The 4,905-nt window shown below is 50.3% G+C and overlaps 1 pseudogene; it reads right to left on the bottom strand.

Moving 5' to 3' along the window:
* Positions 1–845: 845 nt before the first annotated feature.
* Positions 846–1,277, bottom strand: LOC144159968 (speckle-type POZ protein pseudogene; annotated as a pseudogene).
* Between the last annotated feature and the right edge of the window lie 3,628 nt (positions 1,278–4,905).

Genomic DNA, 4,905 nt, shown 5'->3' with positions numbered 1-4,905 from the left:
TTAAATATAGAGGAGCACTGCGGACGCCGCCGCCGCCGACGCCGCCGCCGGCGATGGATGGTTTGGGGTCGCTTATAAAGTGCATTCGCACTTAAAAAACATGGAAAAATTTCGACCGCCAAAGCAACCGTCTTCGTCCGGCCAACAATTCATCTCGCTTCGCTATCAACACGCCGTGTAACGGCTACTGTTTGGCAGTGCTGCGCTACAGCTGCCTTATCATTCGCAGTCGGCTGAGCGGGGCTCGACTATCGCGTTGCCACGAAGAAGTCGGCTCTTGCATATGAAACTTAATGGGCTTTTTATCTTTCTACACTTATGCTTGATAGAAAAAACGTTCACGCTGAAGCCTCGAATTTTAAAAACTGAAGTCAATGCGGCCCCTGGTGGCCAAAGCCAGTACTACTGGCCATGAAAAGTTGGACATCAAACACGCGCACAGATAAGGAAAAGTTCTGCGTAATGGATCAGGGTGTCGTCTGATCAACTGGAACTCCACCTTCCGAGGAACGTAGCAGTAAGGTTCCGGGTGAAACGAAATAGCGCTTTCTTGTGAGTAGCTGGGTGGCAGTTCTGCTAGTTGTTTTGCGAGGATGATGCTGCTTTACTAACTACCATCACTCAAACCGCAAAACGCGCGTACTGCTCGCATCCTACCCGCAAATTCGTTAACCCGTAACTTTTACCACCAATTAAGGATTCAAACCAACAAGTAATGTTTTTTTTTTGTTTTTGCGACCGTTTATTACCACCGAACATGTTCCAACAAACGCCGACATGGCAACGACTCTTGTTGTCCAAAGTGAACGAATAATTATTAGCCCAGCTTTGTCTGTGCACAACGCTCAGTTGCGTTCGCTCTCAGCCTTGGGAGCAGAGTTTTCGGCAACGACCCCACAGAAGGCTTCTACAGCCAGGTGCGGATTTTCGGTTGCCATTTTCTTCCAGCCGTCTGTCTCCACTACACGTGCACCATTAGCTTTGATGAACAGAAGTGCGTTCGCTTTAAGTTGGTGGGCGTTGTGCGTGTAGGCGAGTTCCAACATATCGACAGCCGTTTCCACAGATAGTTTCGAGCACAAGATGTCCTCGCACATCGCCTTCAACCTCCCCAAGTCGTACTTGTCGGCTGCGACGAGAACTTGCTCGGCCATCTTGTTCAGTTCGGACGCGCGTCCCGTGTAGATGAACTCTACCACCTCGCGGAAGACCTCGAAGTCGCAGTCCGTTATCTCCACTCGACCTTGGTTGTTCTCCTTCATTTTATGCTCGAACATGGCAGCGAAAACGGGGCAGCGGGCCGACAATATATTTTTGTGTGCATGAATGTCTTTCCCTCCAACAGTCAAGACGACGTCAGAGAACCGACGTGATGCAAGCAGATGGTCCAGGTCTTGCGACAGGCGGCACTCGGGAACATTTACGGCGGTCACTGTGCTTGGTGGCGAAATGTTCACAGAGTCCACGAAAGCAAGCACCTCGCAGAGTATGGTGAGTTTATCCTGCGACATAAGTGAATCATTGCCCTTCAGCAGACTATCTCTTGCGATGAAATTTTTCCAGCCCCAAGCACTGTCTGGAACAAATAGGTGAGTCGTTTCAGAAATATTGGTTTTCTGCCCTGCTTTACCAAGGACGGCGAATTTGAATTGGGCAGACACGTCTTCGTTGTCGCTGCATGCAAGTTGCAGGTATAGGGACACGTAGTCCTTGGTTTCCTTGCTCGAGCCATTCGGGTACAGTTCTAGCCGCCATTTGTTGTTGCCGGGACCAGCCGTTGAAAACGTCGAGCTTCTGATTTTCTTGCCCGTCTCTTCACAGCGCATGCTGAAGCTGTGAATTGTCCATGTGTAGGAAACCTTGATGACTTTTAAATGCGTTTCGCACGAAATATCGTCCGTTAACCAGTTCGCTTCACACCTTGACTGTGACGCCATCTGGAGTGCCGCTCCAAAACCACATGCGCGGCACGTCTGGTAGCAAACGCGACAGGTAGAGCGTGTCAACTCATCAACGCGGGTTGTGCCGGTATAAAAGAATGGCGAAAATACCAGCTGCAGCACTGTCTCGCCTTGATTGTCGAAATCCAGCGAAAACTTGTACAACACTGCGTGAACTCACTGTTGTTTAGCAGCCACTCTGTGTTACTCCTCACCGAAGGCTTGTCCGGTCAACGCTTCCTCCAACGTGGTCTGGTCGAAGTCAGCTTGCGGCGAAAACGAGTAGGATGTAGCTCGTTGCGTCAGTAACGTAACCTGGAGGGCATTGCTAGCGTTGCACCATATCAAAATATCTCTTCCTGCATCGACTAGGAGGCGGGAAAAGGCGAACCGGAATAACTGTGCCGTCCTGTACGAAACAACCGTAGATTTTGGAGCGCTCAGTCGTCGCCTCGTGCAACTGCCTCTCCCAGCCTCTTTGCCACTTCCCCACCCCTCCCCCCATTCAAGCGCCGATTAGATACAGCGCCGTTTACCGCGCGGCTGCGCCGCGGCACAAAAAGCGGCAACGAATTGCGTTTTTTGTTGCGCCAGTGAAGGACAAGCATGTACAAAGCGCGCCTGGCTTGCAAGTTTCTTGAGACTCGACCCGGCGGCAATCAGCGGCTCACGCTGCAGCAATGCAGATTTGTGCTAGGATGCCTCAAACAGAGCTGTACGCCTTACAAGCAATCGATTCATCAATATCATCACCAGCCTGCGTACGCCCACAGCAGGGAAAATGCTTCTCCCATTAATCTCCAATCATCCCCGTCCTGTGCTAACTGCGACCAATTTATCCCTGCAAACTTCTTGATCTCATCTGCCCACCTAAGTTTCTGCCGCCCCCTGCCACACTTGCCTTCTCTAGGGATCCACTCTGTTACCCTTAATGACCAACGGTTGTCTTGCCTTTGCATTACACACCCTACCCACAACCATTTCTCTTTATTTCCTAATAATTCATGTTAAGCCAGCTCCGTAACAAAAAATATTTCCGAAAACAACCACGAAGCAATCTGAACAATCAAACCAAAAGCAAACTCCCATTGGGCAAATGGATTTGGCTCATTTTGATCCCTGAAGCAGCAGGATCTGGCTCATTTTTTGTACGAACTATGAACTGCGTACACGCGTTCAGGGCGTTATCTCAACTATTTTCTAGCCAGCCCTTTTTTAGGGGAAAGTTGCAGAGTTTTGAAATGCAGAGCATTTCTTAGGCTCGCCTGTTCCTGCGTCGTTGATGGCGTCGCCGTCCACACGCTCACTGCGCATGCGCAACTCTCCTCCTTACACCCACAGCCCCGCGATACTACACTATAAAAAAAGAAACAGTTAGCGGCGCCCGGTTTCGATCCCACGACTCTCTGGCCGCAACGGGAGGTACGCGGTGCTCTTCCCACTACGCTACAAATCCTGGACAGAAGCAAGTGCTACGAACGCGCCTTATGTCCTTGACTCATTCAAACTACGTCAACAAGCTACTGATACAACGAAGGCACGCGAAGCTGATCGTCAACGCAAACGACCAACAGAAAACATTAGAGGGGGATGCTGAATTTCCCGTGGGAAAGCTGTGACGGGAAGCGCCACGCGCCTTGCAGCTCAACCAGCCCCGTCCGCAGCGCCTCTGATGCTGATTGTGGCAGGATGCCCCTAGGGATTGGCCAACCAAATAATCCATCACGAGATAGGTTCGCGTTCAACCACTGTCGTCATCTTCCCGCAGACCCCAGCCTACCGCCGCTAGACTCGCGTCTGTCCAACCTCATCCAGGCTAGAGACACCTCAAAAACAGACTGATCCGCCACAAACACAGCCGTGGCCTACGTAGAAAAATAGCTTACATTAATCGGGAGATTGAGAATCACGCATCCAGATTGGTATGGGAAAACTGGTATTCATTATGTGATTCCCTAAATCACACTTTCAGTACCAAAATGACTTGGAATATCTTACGCCACCTTCTTGATCCGACGTCGACCAAGTCGTCCCACAACCAAACGGTGTCCCTTTTGATACACAACTATCCGGGGACGCGACATGCACTCATCACATATTTACACAACAAGTACATACCACAAGGCCCTCCAACAGAACACCCGCCATACACAGGAGAGGCCAACGCCGCCTTAGATGCACCTTTTACAGAAGCCGAGGTCAAGGCTGCCATTTATAAGCTAAACATTAGGTCGGCCCCTGGCCCTGAACAGATTACTAATAAGATTCTTCGGCAGTTGGATGACTCATCCATTACTGGAATCACGGCACTTTTTAATGAATGTTGGACACAGGGTAAAATTCTGGAAAAATGGCGAACGGCCAAGACCATACTCATTCCAAAGCCTGGGAAACCGCCACACATCGATCATCTCAGACCCATATCCCTAACATCGTGCCTAGGGAAACTACTAGAGCATGTTGTTTTGACCCGACTCACGGAACACGCCGAAGAGACTCAGCCGTTCCCTCACACCATGCTAGGATTTCGCCCTCGTCTATGCACTCAGGATCTTATGTTGCAACTACAACATCACATTTTGGATTCGGCTTACGCGCCAAAGCACACAACTAAGGTTATCCTCGGCTTAGATATCTCCAAAGCCTTCGACACTGTGCGACACTCGGCCATACTACAGATGGTGAACAAGAATGGCTTTGGAGAGCGCAAGTACAACTACATTAAATCGTTCCTCTCATCTCGTATACTCACCCTTCATTTCGGAAACATCCAATCGGACCCCACTAAACTGGGTAGCCTAGGAACGCCCCAAGGATCAGTACTGTCACCTTTCTTGTTTAACCTCGCCATGAGGGACCTTCCGGCCCTTCTCTCGGACATACCCTACCTACATCATTCCATATATGCAGACGACATCACCCTGTGGGTTGCTCGAGGCTCCGACGGCCAAATCCAGGAAGCCCT

The sequence above is a fragment of the Haemaphysalis longicornis genome, unplaced genomic scaffold, assembly GCF_048455015.1.
Source record: "Haemaphysalis longicornis isolate Haplotype H1 unplaced genomic scaffold, Haemaphysalis longicornis Haplotype H1 scaffold_10, whole genome shotgun sequence".
Lineage (NCBI taxonomy): Eukaryota > Metazoa > Arthropoda > Arachnida > Ixodida > Ixodidae > Haemaphysalis > Haemaphysalis longicornis.
This window is presented reverse-complemented; position numbering and strand designations above follow the sequence as displayed.